We start from the raw sequence: 21,410 nt of genomic DNA on the forward strand, positions 1-21,410 counted from the left end.
AAACCCCTAATTAAAAATGTTCCAATATGTTATAAACCTCTAATATTCCCTATAGTCTACAACTTTACAGCACCAAGGAACCGGGTAAGGTTCAGGATATAAATAAAACCAGTAAGGTCAGGACTTTATTTTCGATATTATCGCGGGGTCGTTCCCAAAAAAAAAAGAAAAAAGAAAAATTTGAAAGTCTTATTTTACGCTGACTGCGGTTTTTTTTTTGCTCTCCTAAGGAACACAAAGCGAGGCGGGTACGTTGAAGAGACACGCATTGAGAGGTATAAGAGAGTTAATCGGATATTCTCATACCATACAAGAAGGGAAAAAGATGGGTATGGACAGCCTGGGTATTTTTAGAAATGTCAAAAAAATTTCCCCACGATATGGACCCGGATAAATATACGTAAAAATATGGACGTTCCACTCAAATATCCGCTTTAAATATGAAGTACCAAGGCTTAAGTTATGTCTCTTTGATAAGAAAATATTTCTACATTTGCTAAAAAATATTATCGGAATGAATTTAATAAACATAAGTTATATATAGGCCCTATACCAAGAAGAAATATTTTGAAGCTTTCTTCGCGAATATTGATTTCACCGCATAGCGTCTTTAAATAAATTGAACGGTTTCACATATCTATTTTAGGCCTATTTTTATTTTTAGCTACTAAAATAAGACACGTGGTATAGAAGACCCAATGATATGCATTTCATCGAAAATATTGCATTTTAGAAAGGAAACTCCTCTAATTTTCACTTTGTAATAAGACCTTTAATTTTAATCTTATCAAATGTCTTTTGATCTTACATATATATTTGAGAAAGTGGTTTATTTATTTGTTCTTCTATTTACTTAGATGCTAACAAAATAAAGAATAATAATTATAATTCACGAAAACATTTTTCGTTTTCTCATTTCGCTTGACCATAATTAATCTATAGTCCGCGTGGTCATTTACGAATGTCCCCCTTTCATTGGAATGGCTCGGTTTGTATATAGGTATAGTCGAGAGCCCATGCCAACGGGGCTATATTTCCCACCTTATAAATATAAATCGTTTTCGTCAACTGCGTATAACACAAACTGATCTCTAAGCGAGACAGACTCATACGAACGAACATTGAAGGGAAAATATTACATAGAAAGTTACACCGTCGTCCAATGAAAATTTCAAGTTAAAAACGTACCGTACGTGAGGTTAAAACACGGGTATTTAACATTACGTACCTACAATAATTCCAGTGGTAGCAACTGATATGTAAAAAGGGGAATTTCGGGAAACGTATAGTAGTCCTAGAGGGTAGAAAACGTTTTTGCGCCAGCGCATCTTCCAGGCTCAACATATTTCGATTTTGCGTTTTCGGGAACAGTACAAACGAAAAAGGGAGCGAGGCGAGGCGAGGAGGGCTATACGAAACGAGAACGACTTGGCCCTCTTCGTCCAATCTGAATATTTAAACGTTTTCTCGAGGAAAACTAATAATTCGCGACGCCCATATCCCAAGCCCAGGCTCCCTGGCACTTACCGCTTACGGCCGACCAAATGCAAATGCATTCAAATTACAGCGGGAGAAGATGGGACCAGGCTCGCTTGAAGAGCGTAAGCCTGAAGATGAGAGGTTGCGGAAAAGGGGGCATTGCGGATGGCTTGGAAAGGATGGATGCAAGCTAGAGGATGCGGCGGGATAAACCCCGGGATGAACCCCAGCTTCCCACTTCTCTCTCTCTCTTTCCCGCGCTTCATCTTCTCCAAAATAGAAAGATTTTCAGCATATAAATTTTTGGAGCGGCGTAAAGACAGAGGGGAAAGTTTTACCCTGTACCAGAGTTTAGATGAAGTGGTTAAGGCAATTGAAATATGATTCGTAATATTTCATAAAATAGTTTTTAGTGATCGATTTTATACTTTAAACCAAATTACCAATAAGACTTCACTTACGCGAGCGGAAGTCTAATTGACTTTTGACATTTCGGAATTCCGTGAATGGTGAAACGTTGTCCAATCCACTCGGATTTTATGTGGGCTTTTGAATAATATTATGTAAAAAAATCGGTGACTCCTTCTTATCTTTTAGAACAAATATTGCTAATTATAAAATAGTCTAAAAAGCAACTTAACTTAAATAAATGTTAAGTTTTAGTGAAGTTTTTGAGCCCAAAACGATTTAAATTAACTATGGTTTGAACCATTCACGCTGCCTTAAAGATTGAGCCTATAATTTGTTAAAACGAGATCTAATAAAAATTGAGTTTCTAACACCTTTGCTCTCTGCACCATATCGTCAAAATCTGACCGTATAGAACTAACCATCGAATATCACCAAGATGCCTAGCTTGTACATTTAAAACTAAAGATATCATTTAACCCAAACTATCTCATGTACTAAATTTCAAGTAAGTTTCTGCGAGAAAACAGGAGTTCAGAGCTGAGAAGACTCGCAAAGCGACTCGTGTCTCCGTCCCCGTGCACACATATAGTCTTTTTCGAAGTAAGGGAAATATAGTCACTTTGTTGACGCTAAATATGAAAAGTCCCTGGTACTATTTTGCTTCTACGGGGAATATAGCTGCGAGTAACTGTATATTTTACACGCCGCGTTGAGAGATAGTATAGGAATTTTCGCAGCGCAACGGGGGCAGTAAGTGTATGTATAGTTTTAGTGGAAGAGCCAGGCTTTTAGCTTCGAACGCTTTTGTGCTCCGCGCAGATTTCTCCCTTCCTTATTTTTAAAAAAATATATATTTTCGTGCCAAATAACTAACTGTAAAAGTAAAAGCCGGTAAACAAAATACTTTATGAAAATCCTAAAAGGTATAACGAGTGATGTATACCCCGTAATTAAATTATAATATGAACCAGCATAATTCAAGGGCATATATGTGTTTCTGATAAGTTTGTCCAATATTAAAGAGGGTATTCTAAGGGTGAAACTGAGCATGAAAGTGTCAAAAAACATGCTGGGGTCTACAACATTATAAGTTACGTAATTGCGGGCTTCAAAACACTGATTGGCCCCTTAAACAAGGAAATGGAAAAAAATGTGGTGTAATTAGACTTATTATAACAGTGTAGGTACACTTCTAGACATTTAATAGTACTTAGATTGAAAAATATTCAAGGCTGATATGTCTTATTCCATGTTTACTTGTTTTAGGGTCCAATCAATGTTTGGAAGCTAATATCTCCGTAATCAAATGTTGTAGACCCCATGTACTTTAACCCTTTCCACTCGGTTTGACCCTAAGAACACCCCTTTTAATTTATTGTAGAGTTATCAGAAACACACTGAACAAATTTTACCACCTTATTCAGAATCAAGTGAGATCACGTCTAACAATTGGTAACTTGTTAGACCAACTCCAGCTGTATTATAGTCGCGATAAAATGGCGTCACTCCAAAGCACGTTTAAGACTGTATGCACAATGCATTTTAATTAAAAAGAGATGGAAAAACAACGGGATTAACTTTTTATCCGTATTATAAAACCTTAATAACTGTTATCTATAAAACAATAATGACGTCAAAGCTGTTATTCCGAGACAAATCCCAATATAGATATAGTCAAACGTTTACATTTAACGCCCAAGCGAGGAAATCCGATAAAAAAGTGTATTTTAGTTGAGAGGTACTGTGATAAACAACATCTGGCATCCTTCAAATTCTTATAAAGAACGACACAACAATGTAATAAAATAAAACCATTCCTCATAAATCCCAGTTAAGCCTTAAATCATATAGAGAAGATACAATTCCAGGTGTACACCTAGACACTAATTGGTGCTAAGGACTTCAAAAGTCTTAAAAAAAAACTCTGAAACGCTTGACAAAAGCTCCAATGCAGGCGTTTACTCGTAATTCAAGCTCCCACGTTTGATATACAATTATTTTTATTCAGATTGAGTCGAAAACATCTGTACTAAACTAACAATAATCTATATTGTCAAATATACCTTTGAGAATACTATCGCAAATAAATAAGTAATGAATGTTTATCGATTGAAAAGCAGGGCCCATCCCTTTAAGGGAGAAAGAATTGCGAAAATAAAGTTATTTTAAACAATTAATACTAACTTGAAAATTAAAAAGTACATGTAATTACTCCAAACACGTTTTACGGTCAACTCTTTACTGTTTGTAAAATTTCTAACGAAGAAAATTGTTAGAGATTGCACCTAAATTCATAATTTACTATAGCCTATCTCCGGTGAGGTTTGCAAAAACTAAACCTAACTCTCATTTCAAACTACGAATTCTTTTCACGTTCCCTTTAAAATTTGCTTAATTCAAACAAGATCAAATTAAGCCTTGGCAATGCACAGGGAGAAAGACAAATAAAAAAAGAGGGTTCTTTCTCTGACAAAAACAAAAGCCAGCAAAGTTGAATGTTGGAATAATATTAGAAATTAAGAGAAGGTAGGAGGAAGGCAAGGGTTCTTGGATTGTCGAAAAAAAAAAAAGAAAAACACAACCTGTATGGGACGGACGGACCTAAAAGGGTATTTTCCAAGCCATCAGTGACGCTAGAAATAAGGTTTGCAGCAGCAGTAGCAAGACCTTTTCCCTTCTGATTGAGCTAATTGTCATGTTCATTAGTTCCTGTTATTACGACTCGAGAGAAAGCTGAAATAACAAAGACTCATTACGTTTACCGGCAAATGCAATGGCAGAATGTCTAAAAAACGAGGACAAATCTAATTAGCGAAAGCTAGGGAATGGGAATGAGAAAGACGGCCGGCGTAGCGCAATCCCTTTGTTATTTTAACGCGCCTGTTTTTTTCCTTTTTCACGAATAGATTGTTTTACCTCTGGAAGTCTGGTCTATTTATACACTAATTGCGCTTAAACTGCACGCCACCCACCTTTGTTTATGGTAGCTTTTCGAAATGAAAATATTAATATATGCTTTTCTTGATGTACGATATGAAAGAGTGTAACTCTAACTTAAGTGATGAGGAATTTTAGGAGAAAAGGCCTGTAACATGGGAGAAGGTTGATCCGCAATGATGGGGTTATCAAAGGCAGGTGAAATTTTGCCCAGGTTTTTAATTGAAAACGTCTATAACACCTTTCATTCATTCATTCATTCATTCGAAAAGACTCATCTGAAAAACAGCGTTTAAACTATATACGCAAGTTGATGAGGATAGTGTAATGTCTTTTGCAAATAAAAGGGGAGTGAATGTATACCGTATAGATTAACGGCGCCTCTGCAACGTTTTTTTTCCAACCTCTCAATTAATCCCCCTACAGTTTAAACGTAGGAAAAGAACGGTTACGGAAAAAACCCGCGAAAATTACTGATAAGAACGAACCCCGTCTTTGTCTTTACCTAAATCCTTGGAACAAAAAAAAGAACCACCAAGGTTGAGAAAATTTATGTATAATGAGAAATTCAAATATTTGAAAATCTTTTCTAACTAAATTAACACTTTACTATGCCTAGTTTTGATTTTTTTCCTTCCATATAGTGGAGTTGTTGAACTTTGGGATTTATGCGAGTATAACCCAAGAGGCCAAGACAAATAAAAATAACAGAGTGTGAGCGCGCAGAAAGGACAGTAAACTTACTACCTATATAAATATGATAATCTTCAAGAAACCCTTGAATTGAAGAAAAGCTAATTTCATTATTTTCGTCGGAGATAGGGTAAATGATTATGTAATATTGAAGAAGATCCCTGATTGGTCGCCCATAGGCGCGGTTATGGAGAGAGAAAGCGAGACTTGTCGTCTGGGTGCACACTCGGTTATTCTTATTTGCCTTACGCTTAGAGGTTAAATTCATTGGGCTATGATTCAATTCATATCGGTAGCTATGTTTGTGAAAAGTGTGGCAAGGTCAAAAAACAGACTGCATTCGTGAATAAATAAATAAATAAATAAAGAAAAGCCACGGGAACAAAAAAAATCAATTTTGTTATTTAATCATAAATTATTCAAAAGAAACGCACGCGAGAAATGTTATGGAAGATCACGAGCGTGTGACCGAATGACCATGGGAAATGTTTTCCCATTTAATCAATACGCATGGTCTTAAAGTCTGTATTTTGACGCAGCTGTTTTAATAGTTGCCTTTTATAGAACACACTACTAAAGTAGGACAATCCAATATGACTTCTTATATTTGCTATATAAATACAAAATAGTCGAATGAAATTTCTTTTTCTCCCAAAAACCCAAGATATTTAAATACATTAATGAACGAGGTAGATTAACCTCGAAGTTATGATTGATGGCATGTTGCTAAAATTTTCAAACTTTCCTAGCTGGGGCTAGAGAAAATTCTCTCCTCTCTCTTAGCGTTAACTCCATTGGAGTGTTGTTATAGACTCTCTCTCTCTCTCTCTCTCTCTCTCTTGTCTGCCAGTCAAATACAGATCAAAATCCCTTTAGTGTTAAACTAAGCCGTAATTAGTAATTTAATAAAATTTAAAATTATGGTAATATCATAATTTTTTAAATGTGCAAGTATCATTAGTTTAAAATCAAGTCGGTACACCAATAGAATCGTGATATCTTCGGATTAATCAACTATAGTACATAGAAAATTCGTAACATTTACGTCTCCTTGAAGTTTTCTTTCTAGAACGGCCGACTTTAATGGAAAAAATAGGGTAAGAGAATTGCTAGGAAGTGCGAAAGGCCATTGTTAAAATATTCATAATTGTGAAAAGTTTTAATTTCCACCTAGACAAAAGAAGACAGGTTCAAAACAACTTTATTAATTAGTTGAACTATATAGTTCCTAATTCACGAAGAGTGGGGTTATTGGTCCACGGACCAGTTTATTAATTGCAAATCTATAGGAAAACAAAGGGAGAGACAAGTCCTAAGGACCAGATTAGTATTGTAGATGATATGGGTCACAGGTTGGTAGGGGGGACACAGGTCTCTCTCAAGGACTTGTTTATAAAAATCCTTATTGCCAAGGCGGATTCAGACGCGTAGTCTCCCTAGAAAATCATTCTCAGGTCTAAAATCAATGATGTGTTAAAGAAAAACAAGATTGCGTGCAAAGAGGTAAGTAGTTAAGGTAAAAGGTTACATTCAGGGTCGAATTTACAATACTAGGTAAAAATAAAAGTGCTCACTATTGGTCTGTTTCAGATTCAATCGATTTCCGTTTATATTTTTCATGTGAATATATAATAGTGCCTTTATACTATTGTCCTGGTTTTTATTCCGGCTTTCAATATCCGTTACTAAATACCATATTTTGCTATAAAATCAATCTGTTTTTCATTCGAAAACATTTTCGCAAAACAATAGGTATTACATTATATTTTTGTAATATCGATTTTATCTTTTCAATGGATATATGATTTACGTAAATATACGTTGTTTGTTTTGTTCAAAGTTTGATGGATTACGTTTTTTATTGAATTATAACCAGAAAGAGTCGGTTTTAAATCCTCTTTTCAGACTATTTCCTTTCATTTTTTAAAGAAAATATCGCCTTACGTAACATTAAAGGTAAAGTGAAACCAACTTTTTTAATATTAATGGTTATAATAGCACAAATTAATATTTTTATTTGTAAAAAGTGAAATATTCACGCCTAGAGAGTAAATTGAAATTCGTTTCTAAAAAAAAACATTAGCTCGACTCTAGTACATCAACGAAGTCATACCGACATACAGCGTATATCATTGGCTCTTCCAGATCACGTGTCTCATCTCAGTAGCTACTCATTGAGCATCGTTTTAAGAAATATACAACATTTCACTCCATTTCATCGACTCATCATTTGACTCAGGGAAGAGTAGAAAAGGGGAGGATAACAACCGTAACCCACGTGACAAGAAGGAACCATATCAAACCCCTTTCTCCCATTGTGGGAGGAGTCTAGGCTCACGGTGAAGAATACTAGTTCACCACACAATTCAACTCCTTCTTTACTCCTCCCTGGTTGAGTCAAAACGATGTACTACTGTCTGAAAAGGCCTTAAAATGATCTCACCGAACGCTTTAATTACGGTGCAATGTTATTTTTAGCGAAATGGATAGGGGTTGCAATTCTACAACCTTAGAATTCACCCTGCAAGTTCGGTGGTCTAAATATAAACTAAGATTATATAGGAATTTCAGTTTATTTTAATGCAGTGAAAATAAAAAAGCAGAGTATAAACTCAACCTTGAACTGATTATTTCTAAATAGATAAAGGGTTTCCATTCATTGCTAGTGCTTCCATATGACAGTGATATTCATCAGCATCTGGAAGACTAAATAATTTAGACTAATATAGAGTTGCCAAAGATGCATATTTTAAAAATTCCTTGTCTTTTACAGGTTTTTCAGGACCATCTAAAGTCATATGTGATGAAGCACGATTTTTACATCAATTTTCATTTCCCTGATAGTTCACACGCATTTTCAAAACCCCTAACTTTCCCGCGGCATTTCACACCTTTAATCAAAATCCCTGACGTTTCATTAACACCTTTAATCAAAATCCCTGACATTTCATTAACACCTTTAATCAAAATCCCTGACATTTCATTAACACCTTTAATCAAAATCCCTGACGTTCCATTAACACCTTTAATCAAAATCCCTGACATTTCATTAACACCTTTAATCAAAATCCCTGACGTTCCATTAACACCTTTAATCAAAATCCCTGACGTTTCATTAACACCTTTGATCAAAATCCCTGACGTTTCATTAACACCTTTGATCAAAATCCCTGACGTTTCATTAACACCTTTAATCAAAATCCCTGACGTTTCATTAACACCTTTAATCAAAATCCCTGACGTTTCATTAACACCTTTAATCAAAATCCCTGACGTTTCATTAACACCTTTAATCAAAATCCCTGACGTTTCATTAACACCTTTAATCAAAATCCCTGACGTTTCATTAACACCTTTAATCAAAATCCCTGACGTTTCATTAAAACCTTTAATCAAAATCCCTGACACTTCATTAACACCTTTAATCAAAATCCCTGACATTTCATTAACACCTTTAATCAAAATCCCTGACACTTCATTAACACCTTTAATCAAAATCCCTGACATTTCATTAACACCTTTAATCAAAATCCCTGACATTTCATTAACACCTTTAATCAAAATCCCTGAAATTTCATTAACACCTTTAATCAAAATCCCTGAAATTTCATTAACACCTTTAATCAAAATCCCTGAAATTTCATTAACACCTTTAATCAAAATCCCTGACACTTCATTAACACCTTTAATCAAAATCCCTGACACTTCATTAACACCTTTAATCAAAATCCCTGACACTTCATTAACACCTTTAATCAAAATCCCTGACACTTCATTAACACCTTTAATCAAAATCCCTGACACTTCATTAACACCTTTAATCAAAATCCCTGACACTTCATTAACACCTTTAATCAAAATCCCTGACACTTCATTAACACCTTTAATCAAAATCCCTGACACTTCATTAACACCTTTAATCAAAATCCCTGACACTTCATTAAAACCTTTAATCAAAATCCCTGACATTTCACACCTTTAACCTTTCCAGATTTTCTAATATTTAAATTTACTTTGGCAAACCTGTATAATAATTTTCTCCCACCCTTGAAATCATTCGTCTTACACAATCAAATTTTGCGTATTTACATTCGTTTCCACGCTTGAATGGACCGACTATTTTGCATAACAAAAGATCCAATCTATATACACACACGTCTTAGTCTGGTTATAACTAAGCAATAGAGTCAGTTCAGAGATACGAAATAACTCTTATTAACCTTGGAAATATCTTAAGTTTCAGCATTTGGCACTCTCTTAACGCTCGATTAAGAGATAACCGAGTGTATCCTTTAAACTTTAAAGATAGGAACAATGTAAGGTTATTGGACCTAAAATATGCTACGAACACATTTACAACAAAGTAATTTGAAAATATTTTTAAACTACGAATTTTTGGCAAGGACCATCGAAGAAATTAGGGTTCTTTTGGCACCATTATGTTGTTAAATGCACAAAAATATCGAATTTTAAATATTGTCTTAACTATAGCTTTCTCTAACTCATACGCTCTGGTAGCTTGCAAAACATCAGTAGTTTAATATCAAGTTTTATAATTGAATAGCAAGGATAATTAAGAAAAGTGTGGGAATTAATTTTGCAAGGGGAAGACAAGGTCAAACTATATGTGTACAAAAACAAACACCCCTAACTTAATTAGAAATAATTTATAATTATTATTTTATAAAATGTAGAAACCAGTTTGAATAACACCATGTTCCGAAAATTTGGTTTTTTTTACCTACGTAAACCTTATAACATTTTTAAAGATAAAAAATATTAAATTGAAAAATAGCTTGTTTGTAATTTAAGTAAAATATTTATTAAATTTTTAGTTAAAGAAAATTTAGGGAGTTAGCATAGTTGACTCAATTTCAGAAAAATATTAATTATCTTTTGATAAAATGTTGGGTTTTCACTCTCAGCCCGAGGTTGCTTTTGATGATAATTACTATAGAGAGGTACAAAGTATTTTTCATCTAACGCCTCGAGTGCTTTAGAAAGGTTTAGAGATAGAACTTCTTTCAAGGTAAATTGTACGATTAAAAAAAATAAAAAAACTTGAGAGAGAAATTTACGCTGAACATCGAAGAGTCATGGATTTCATTTATTACGTTTGGAAAGTTATTTTTAGATTTAACCAACAAGTAAAAGTAGATTTTTTTATTATTAAAAGGTGCTAAATATCCCAATAAAGTTAGATGAAAATTCTATACGATTTGTAATTAAAATTAAGAGTTAAAATAAAGTCATAATGTGGTTAAAACAAGCTAATTTTTGCGGTTAATAATAGGAAATTATTGTGGTTATAAAAGCAAGATAATATTGTTAAATATATCCATAGTGTTGTATAAACTCCATAAAGTTAGTAATTGAACTCCAACACTGCGTTAAATTTTCCAAAAAAAAATAAATAATAATAATAATAAAATTTATGAACGATAAAAAATTTAATATAAAAATACACTAAAATTATTGGGTTTAAAATGACTTAGGTTAATTAAAAAATCCTTGCTTAAAAACACCCGCGTTGTTAAGGGTTCTAGGGATATAATTAAAATTCCCCCTTTCCTCACCACAAGCATAAATTAAAATTATTTACAATTTGCTTTCTGGGAAAAATAGTGTCGTAAAATGTTATCAGCTAAAAACGGAATTATATTTTCCTATCATACCGCACGAAAAAAAACACCTATTGCTAACCCTAAAGAGAAAGAAAACAAATTTAACTTAATGATGATAATAATGCTGATAAAAAATTAAAAGCCCTTGAATTTGCTAACCTCTTTCAGAATTACAATGACATATTTCGAGTTTCTAACAATGTCATATAACAAAGAAATAAGAAATTATTGCGATTATAATAAAAGCTCGTTTTCCGGGAGCGAATCACTCAGGCGAAAGTGAATTTAATCTCGTACTCATTTGCATAAAAATGTCACAATACACACGAAATATATCGCCACGTAAATCTAAATCATGATCAGATGATTTCGGTTGTGCATGAGTGTCCCACGAGACGAAATAGGATGGAAGCTAGCTTTCTATTACTATATAAGGTCAACAGTTCGGGACACTCTGGTCAAAGACACGCAGTCACATTGTCCGTGACACCACCCATAATGTTGTTGACATTAACTAACTCCCCACCCAGTTATTCCTACAGACCAGCACTCTTACTTAAGTTAATCAAGCACCTACGCACAATGCAGACAGGTGTTTATGACGTCGTGTTATAGGGCGTAAGAAATTCTAGATTATCGTGGATTGAAGAATAGCTACAGCTTCTGATAGGACCGAATGAGAGCTTTAATATGAAAGTATTTATGTCGAAATACGACAAAAAATAAAGAAGTTTTATCACATATTTCCTTCCGGGCCACAAGGGTCACTGTTTTCAAGTTAAGATTGGATTGAGCATTTTACGGATTGCCCCTTAAATTTAATTAAGAACCCGAAGACAATGATTTCTAATTTAATTAAGGGGGCATCCCTAAAACACGTACTCAAATCATAACTCGAAAACAGTGTCCCTTGTGGCAAAATGGAGATAGAAGCTTCATTTTCGACTCAAAATCGTGCACCCAAAGAGCATCCACCTTAATTTATCAGAAACACCCTGTGTAATTAGTTCTGAACTTCAAAATATATTTTTAATGAAAGCCTTGATTTTGGCTCTGGATACTCGGGGTCATTTCTGAAGGTCAAACTATTCTCTTTGGCCAATAAGTGTAGGTAGGCCTATATTATTTAAATCAAGAAATTCCTTTAAAGTTTAAACGATAACATTAATGTCTGAAAATACCGGTTCCGTATGTGATAGTCACAAAAAAGAATCGCTCTTGAAATCGCACAAACTAACGGGTCAAAAGTTTAATTGATAACACGACACTGATAGTGCCTAAAAAATATTGCGATTATCCATCTTATTCCCTCGGAAAAGTATTAGTGACGTTGCGTTAAAAAAACGAGTTCTATTTTTTTATATTTTTTTCTTCATTTCTTTAAAAATTACTTAAAAAATAAAACTTGAAAAAGGTGAAATTTCCGTTTAGGGCCTTCAAGCCTCATAGAGCACTTTGGACTTTATAAAATTATAATTTTTTAATACGTTTTCTTTCCTTAAACCATGCGTATCTTCTTTCTTAAAATAATTTAAAATAAATATTTCGTCACAGATATAAACCTGGCAATTTAAATAACAAGGTTTTTTCCCCAACCTAAGCCATTAAATTTTAACTTAATACGTGTGGAAATTTACAATGACGCGATGTTTTGCAATAAATAAATAGGCCTATAATTAATTAAATTCAATTTAAGCCTTTACAGGTATGTCATCTACTTAGACAAGCCTAATTTTAAAATTGTTTCGCTTAGCGTTGATAATCATTCTAAAAACATCAAAAATTACAATATTAAATTAATTATAACTATACCACTAACCTACTACAATTCATTAAGTTTTTGGAAGTAAATTAAAATTTTTAATTAAATTCAACACATGCTCATACCTGTGTTAGTTTTATTACGTAAAGATTAGTTAATCATTACGTTTGGTAATACAACTAACTAGATCTGCATGAAAACTAACTGACCTTGATGCATTCCAATTAAAAATCCCCCAAAAAACCCAATAAAATCGGCAGAAAGGATATATAAAAATTACAATAAAAAACAGATCACCAATTCCACTTACTCACCAAATGTAGTTGCGTTGAAATAAACCCAAAAGAACACACATGTGTTTCGCAATAAGATGATATACCCGTGTATTATTGATACACCAACAACCGCAAAATAATACTTGGTTAAAATCGCGTAGTAAATGTATTAATTTTTTTTACCCCCAATGGAAAACACACTCGTATACAACTTGACCGTACTGCTACACAATATATCAAGAATGGGTCACGAAAAATAACACACTGATGTTTGTACTAAAAGCGAGTGCATATTGAGGAAATTGGAATTGGTTTTAGTTGGCGAGCGAGTTATGGATTTTGACAGAAAACACTACGCAGAGCGCGATAAAATGACTGCTCGACTAAAGCACCTAAGTTCATTTGATTCAGTTTTATCTCGCTCCGTGTTGCACGGCTGCCTCCAGAGGCCAGGGAACGTTAATAAAGTTTCAGTTTAATTTAATCAAGCCTAGGGGAAGGGATTTACCCTTGAAAATAAGATGAAAACTGAAATTAAAATTGGGGAAAATACTACTAATGAATTTGGATAAATGGGGGTCGTTCAAAAAGGTATATATGTATTTTGAAAGTTGTTGTTTGTTCTTCAATCGCAGCCATAATTCTTGGTTGATATTAGTGACGCTTGAGGAAGGGTTTGGAAGTGGTTTGGTGAAGTTTCTCAAGGTTAGGTCCACGAACCCCCTTTACATATAACTTCTTATTCTAAACTTGTAACATTATATCTAAACGTTTAACCGCTAATAAATCATCCTTTCATTGAAATTGTAAAAAAAATTACATTTTAAGCAAAACAAGGGTGGACCAAAGACTATTTGGTGTTACATAGACAGGAAACTCTACTGGCTTACCAGTCCCCAAAAACACACGAGGTTTTGACAAAGCACTTTTAAAGTACTCCAGAATTTCTAAAACAAATTTTTTTTTTCAACCTCTTCGATATTCAGTGACGGTGATGACTATACATGTTTTGCTAATTATAAATCTCTACACTTAATTAGTTTTTTGCATGTCACGCATCCTTTAGAGGGTAATTAGCTATTATAAGGAAATAATACTATTATCCTCGCAGCAACCAAACCTATAGCTTGAAATTCAAACATAACACAATTAATGACGGAGCGAAATTTCACAAAATGTTTACATATTTGGTCGATTAAGTCTGAATCGGTATATGATTTAAATATTACTTCGAAATAGCTGAATAACCGCTAAGAGTATAATATACGGGAAGTGTTTTGCGGTATGGAAAACCTTCTGATATGAATATTAAAAGCTTCAACACATGCGCAAACAAACACGTGAATTTTCAGTATAGTGAAATCCACCTACGAGTATCTGTATAAACCTTTCAATGCATTTCAGTGGAGTGCTAAAAGAGGTTTAAGGTATAGTAGCGCTTGAAACCACCTGTTACTGGAATTTTAAATAAATTATAAAACCGTATATCTTGAAATATTTAATTTAAATGAAATTAGAATTTAAATAATTTTCATATTCTCATAACCGGAAGTATAATTGGTTTTTTGCTGTAGTGACGTCAGTTGTTTTGATGGGGAAGGGCAAACGGATATTTGAAATAGCCACAGGATATGACGTGGTAGATTTTTCATGCTACTACTCCTTTATTTAAATGAAAGCTAAAATTAATTTTTAGAATCGATTCGACTCTACGGGGTTATAGAGGTCATATTTTGCACATATGTATCGTTAAGCCTTGTTGCGACGTCAACGCCACTACTTTACCACTTGACTGACTTCGAGTACATTTTTTTTACCTTAAATATACTTTGTTGTTAAAAGAGGATTGAACTGCAAACTGATACTTTGTTACAAATTATAATAAGGTCTATTTTTAATTTTTTTTCATTTACCTCCCTCCGTATCATCACCAAGTTTACCGAGGCTTAACTGGTTTAAATCAATAATCCACACAACGTTACTCCAGCCTGAAGTAAAACTGAAGTTTTGAGCTGGAAATGATTCGGAAGCAAGCTCAATATGTACAGGATGGAAGAGATCAAATCAACACATTCATTCTGAACATTAAACTATGCAACAGAGAATTATTTCAAAATGTGTCCAACTAGGGGTCGCCATTTTAAAAACTGATGGCAAATCGACCCCCAAAAGCCATAAGCCCATCTATAGGATATAGGTAACCTGTGTACTAAATATTAAAGAAATATGTTGAAATGCAAGAACGTTATTCCATAAAGAAGATTTTGGTTACATGTCTGGCCGCCATTTTTAAAGATGGCGGCGGATTGAAAACCATCTTTCTTAGTGAGTATTTACATCATAAGAGAAACGTTCCTGCTAAATTTCAGCCTTTTAGGTAAAGTGGGTATGGACTGGATGTTGATTATCAGTCAGTCTGTCAGTCAGAACTTTGACTTTGACTTGATTAGATATAGGCTACTAATTAAACAATGACATACTTGATTAATAGTCATGAAATCAGAGGCATATTGCTTATTTCTAATTCTACACCCATTTCTTGCATCTGCAATGAAGTAGACCTATTTCCTTCGTCGGTAGTATTACGATTTTCAAACGCAATAAGTGATGGTGATCTGTTCCACACAGATGGATGGGTGGTTGCGGACAGAAAACAACCAAACCAGTCTTGTCAGAAAAGAAAATTAAAAAAAAAAAGAAAAAAAACCCGAGCAAATTACGCTTCGACCGGCAAGCAAGCCATCATTAAAGTTTTGGTCGACCTTGGGATTTTTTCCCCCAACATTGTGTTTTTAGTTTAAAATTAACTCGGGAGTTTTGAAACGATGGTCGGAGTAAAAACCCCGTTTTATAAATTTAACGACTTTGCTGTAAAGGTAATAATAAAAACGGTATTAGGTAAGTATGAGAGATAGTGCAATATAATAGTTCTAGAGAAACAGGTATATTTATCGAATTAAAATTGTAAATTCTAATTAATCTTACTATAATTACAGTCTGTGTAATTTTAATTGATATTATTAAACTTCAATTTTTTCAAAAAACGTGTTCTGTTTTCGGAATCTTGTTTTTGAATCATTGAAGTTTGTTTACCGTTAGTTACTGATGTGAAAACCTTGAAACCCTGGAAATTTGAAAAGGGAAGCTTGAAACCCTAAGAAGAAGGTGCCAAAAAGGTGACATTTAACAGAGTCAAGATGGCTAATTGAAGGACTTGAAACGCATTGATTTTCAAGCGAAAACATTGAAACCCCGGAGATTTCAGGTCAAGACATGGAAACCCCGAAAATTTCAGGTCCAAACACTGAAACCCCGAAAATTTCAGGTCTAAACATTGAAACCCCAAAAATTTCAGGTCTAAACATTGAAACCCCAAAAATTTCACGACAAAACATTTTAACCCTGGAAATTTCAGGTCAAAATATGGAAACCCCGAAAATTTCAGGTCCAAACATTGAAACCCCGAAAATTTCACGACAAAACATGGATACCCTGGAAATTTCAGGTCAAAAAAAACATTGAAACCATGGAAATTTCAGGTCAAAACATTGCAATTCTGAGAATTTGAGTTCAAATGCTGACATTTTAGAGATCTATTCGTGCATAAACTCGTTCAGAAAGCGATTTCCAATAATCCCAGAAGCTTTTTGGTCTTAAAAATTCAATTTCAAATGACATTTTATGAGAGAAAAAAAAACAATTTAAGTCACTAGGCAACAACAACTTCCAATCGAAGAGCCTCACTTTCTGGCATATGATTCCTTTTTCCGGTTACTATATACAGACACTGAACTTGAACTTAATGGTTTTTGGCTGAGAGCCGAGGGCTAGCGGAAAAATTATTTTAAAACTGATATTATAGGCGGCGGTGTTTTAAATTCGATATTACTGAATATGCAAATTAGGAAACGGGTTTTCTTTAAATGGAGAATGAAAGGTAAGAAAAGAAGTTAATTTTACGCGCTAGAGAATGACAATAAACTCAAATTCATTTCTTTGGTTGAGTGAAATTTTTTCCAATGAGACTATGGGTCAGATTTTGCTGGAAAATAAGAGTTAAAATGGTCTACACTAATTTGTATCTTTTACGCGTAATATCAGTAACTATGACAATAGTTTCTAAAACAATCTAAACTTGGTTTTCATCAACTTCATTAAATTTTTCAAGAATAACCGAAATATTAACTTGTTTCCTTCATCCTCCCTTTAAAAACTTAACGCTGAACTTGAAATATAGGAACGTGAGAAGGGCGACCCGCTAAACGATAGAGACGGTTTAACTTCTCTCGACTAAATTTACTGTTACTAATTATGAATTCCCCTCTGTTTCAAATTGGCTATTTACTCGACCATGCATGGACACAAAAAAAATTGAACTAATGTATTATTTACTAAGTAAAGTCATCATATTTTTCTTCGGTTACGATGAATTGTTATCAAATATAAATAAATTATATTAAATCCGTTAATTTAAATTAATTACTAAAGCTGTACAAATTTACTTGTGTATGAAGGTTATCGAACCTAATCCGTTATGTTTTTTTCCGTTCAGGACAATGTAATTCAAATATTTTGACATCTGTAAATGTAGACTTCTACCTATAAACGTCATTATACAATGTCAGTTAAGCTTATCTGTTGCTCCACATTCATTCAATGGTATAGACCTACATTGTTTTCAAGGTCCCTGACGAGTCGAAAGCGAACAACAACAAGTTAAAGGTATTTTAAGTCTTCAATATCTATCTACTCACTGAACTTAGAATGCTTCTAAGAAGCTAGCTAAGCCTATATATATAAGGATTACTTAATACCACATATTATTTAACTAAATTCAAAGTGCGCCTTTTAAGCTTCAAAATAATAATATTATGGTTATTTTACTAAAGAGTTCAAATAATTTTAAATATTTCCGTTAATTAATTAAAATTAATTCACACTCGTTTGGATGATTATAAATTGCAATATATATAGTGAATTCATTAATAATTTTAGTGATAATGTTTCACGTTAAACATGTTAAATTATTTACTATAACTACTACATTGTTCTACTTAAAAAGTCATCGATAATTTTATTTGTCGTTATTTACTTTCAAATATAACCTTTTAAATTAAAATTAAGCAAATCAACATACCCGCATTTAGTAAGTTAATTATAATTTTATGGCAAAAACATCTTAAGCCTTATATTAGGGTTAAAGACCCATAATATCCGGTAACAGCACAAATTTCATCACTTAATAAAACAATAACTTGTAACGCAAATATTTATATTTACCTAAAACAATTGTGTAGGAGGTTTTGTTATTTCCTATTATTATTTTAGGCCTACTTGAAAAAAAAAGGTTGGAGTGGATTATTATTTTTTAATAAAAAAAACTGAATAAAAGCCCCTTGGGTCGTTAGAAAGTTCTAATTATATATGCGTGATAAATAACATAAATATAATATGTACGACACTAAATAAAATATGTTAATGGAAGTGTGTTTCCGGGTAAGACATAATTTTCGCGAACCAATTTGTCATTTCTAATATTTTCGCAGAACAAATAGGCATAAACACAAATGAGAAAAAATGGAAAAGTATTAGGTCTACAGAGTTTCCCGAAACTTGCCCATCGCGTTCTCGTTAATCTATAACTTAAGCACCCTGTGGGTAATGTCATACTTATGGACTATAATATTACTTATGGTGGTGCAGTTTAAGAAGATCTACTACCCCCTTATATTTTGGAGTCCGTTGACCGCTTGGTATACGGACTATTACCCATGTAAGTCCTTTACAAAAATTTTAACCGGGCCTCTCGCCTATATACGCAAGATGTACTACCAGCACCTGAGAGAGATACAAAGCATTTTGATGAGTTCCAACGCTATTATTGCAAAAATTAGTGGAGGCCCAATCGGGTTTTAACTAAAAAACGTCGCTAGAATATAATGAATGATAACCCTACAGCGTGTGGCTCACTCGCAAGTCTGTAACATGAAGTAATTATATTTGGAAGTCACGCCTAAATGGTTAAAAGTTCAGTGTATAAATTTGACTTCAGTATTTCAAGCGTTAGTATGTGGTTAACATTGGGTCAAATATACAGTGTGTTTTTGATAAGTCTGGCATAAATTAAGGGGAATGTTCTTTGGGCGATTTTGAGTCGAAAATGTTTTATGACATTTTGCCTTCCGGCCAGTGTTTTCAAGTTAAGATTGAAGTATTTTACAGATGACCCCTTAAATTGAATTAAGAAACTGAAAGACAATGATTTCTAATTTAATTAAGGGGTTATCCCTAAAACACTCAAATCATAACTCGAAAACAGTGGCCCGGACGGAAAAATGTCATAGAAGTTACATTTTCGACTCAAAATTGCCAAAAGAACATCCCCCTTAATTTATGACCCATACTTTTCAGAAACACCCTGTATAATTCAGGATGTAATTCTTTGGAAACTGAATTTCTTTAAAATTATAATTATATTTATACTTTAATTTGGAAGTTATTTCAAGTTATAAACGTCTACAATTCCTATTTGATAACAAAAAACTTTTTGATAAAATTAAAATTGTAAGCTAATGAATGTGCTTACAAAATCATTATCATGCGAAATATGGAAAACTTCTCAGGTGGAACGATATATAGCGAAAGTTTTCCTATTCGCAACTTCTCAAGGTCTTATTTCATATTTATAGGTAGATAAAATCCTTAGTTTTACCTTCATATGATAGCTAAATATTGAAATTAAGAAATAGGTAATAATTAAATATTAAATTTATTTTATTTTAATAAATGAATATTAAACGGTTCAATGAACTTTTTATAAATTTGGGTAGTGTACCATCCACCTTTAAAGTGAAAGTGGAACTCCCTTTCACCACAGTCGATTAGGCTTACCTAATTCTTAACTTTGTGGCAATAAGTTCCATTAACCTCTCAGGGAAATTTATAATATTCAGAATCCGGATTCTGTAGAGCGTGAAGCCTTTTCGGAAGATCGCATCTTAACTGAAATCTAAAAGCGAGTACTTTTGTTACCTGGTTTTTATTAAGGGAGGGCGAATACGTTGTTTGAAATAGTAAATTTAATTAATCGAAATATCGAATATTTTTCAAATAATCAAAATTCTTCAATAAATCGAAAATATATCGAATAATCGTACGAAAATCGATTAATCGATGAAAAATAGTAGCAAATAATTTAATTTATCGCCTCTTAAAAGGTTAAATCGTTTCAAAAAACCCTCTAAATGATTCGATTTAAGCAAGTAGTCCACTTAGCCTTGCGAAACCGTATCGTTACCGTTTTAAGTTCCGAAAGAGGGCGCCCATTACCTAAGTCCGAAAGCATCGTTTAAGAAACGTTGTCAGATGGCGTTCTGTTCGTATTTGGATACGTGACGTTACGTTAACGATACGGTTTCGCAAGGCTTAGTGGACTACTTGCTTTAGTTTCAAAGCAATATTATTAAAATAAAAAAATAATATAATCAAATTTTCTTTAGTAAATTTGAAATGATAGCTGTTTTCTAAAATTTTAATGTCAAACTATCAATTCAATGATTATTTATTTGAGACAAAGCTAGTTTTTATTGTAAAACATCGATGATCATCTTCAAAGTTGAAAAGCCTTACCAACATTTTATCATATTCTATGGCATTAAACTTAACAACATGAATAAAAATATGCATTTCCCCAAATCTTTCTGTGTTGCGATAATTTATTTTATTTCACCTTTCCTTTGATGAAATAACTTAAGTAAAATTTACTGTTTTTTTCAAGTATGGCTTCTTTCGATTCTTTCTCAAAATAATAAAAAAAATCTAGCCCGAGATTAAAGTACCTTAAAAATAGATCGAGTGGGTTAACGTTAAGTTATAGAAAAATAAAAAATTAAAACCGGTTCATGATATTATGTAACTTTTACAATCCGCTATAGTATAGTGTTAAGTCCACACTGAATACTGCAAACGCGTTTGGAGGTATGCAATGAAGAGTTCACTATGTCATTAAAATGCCCAAAGCGCCATTTTTTACTACATCTACGTGAAAAAGATTTGTTAATTGCGAGGGGCCTGTCACTCGTTGTAATGGGTGTACGCGGTTGCACCTTTGACTGTACTAAATTTATTACGCATTGGCAGTGCTAAAATAACTAAACTTAATACGAAATCCAAGTATAGGAAATTTTTCAGTGATTAGCCCCTCGGTTAATGAAAGTACAAAAAAATAAC

General features: G+C 33.2%; 1 protein-coding gene across 6 annotated transcripts in view; it reads right to left on the reverse strand.

The window, feature by feature from the left end:
- LOC149674035 (uncharacterized) overlaps nucleotides 1-21,410 on the reverse strand; it is a 111,614-nt gene that overhangs the window by 69,674 nt on the left and 20,530 nt on the right. For 3 of the 6 annotated variants that reach the window (XM_089839871.1, XM_089839872.1, XM_089839866.1), the window contains exon 1: nucleotides 13,221-13,565. The exons of 1 other annotated variant lie outside the window; for it this stretch is intronic. The gene's annotated coding sequence lies outside the window, so the exon portion shown is untranslated. Of the gene's footprint in view, nucleotides 1-9,543; nucleotides 9,666-13,216; nucleotides 13,566-21,410 lie in introns of those variants that run through there. 2 more of the 6 variants (XM_089839869.1, XM_089839870.1) reach the window with 2 other exon arrangements.

The sequence above is a fragment of the Phalangium opilio genome, unplaced genomic scaffold, assembly GCF_054372755.1.
Source record: "Phalangium opilio isolate 3A_F unplaced genomic scaffold, DU_Popi_V2 ptg000048l_1, whole genome shotgun sequence".
Classification (NCBI taxonomy): domain Eukaryota; kingdom Metazoa; phylum Arthropoda; class Arachnida; order Opiliones; family Phalangiidae; genus Phalangium; species Phalangium opilio.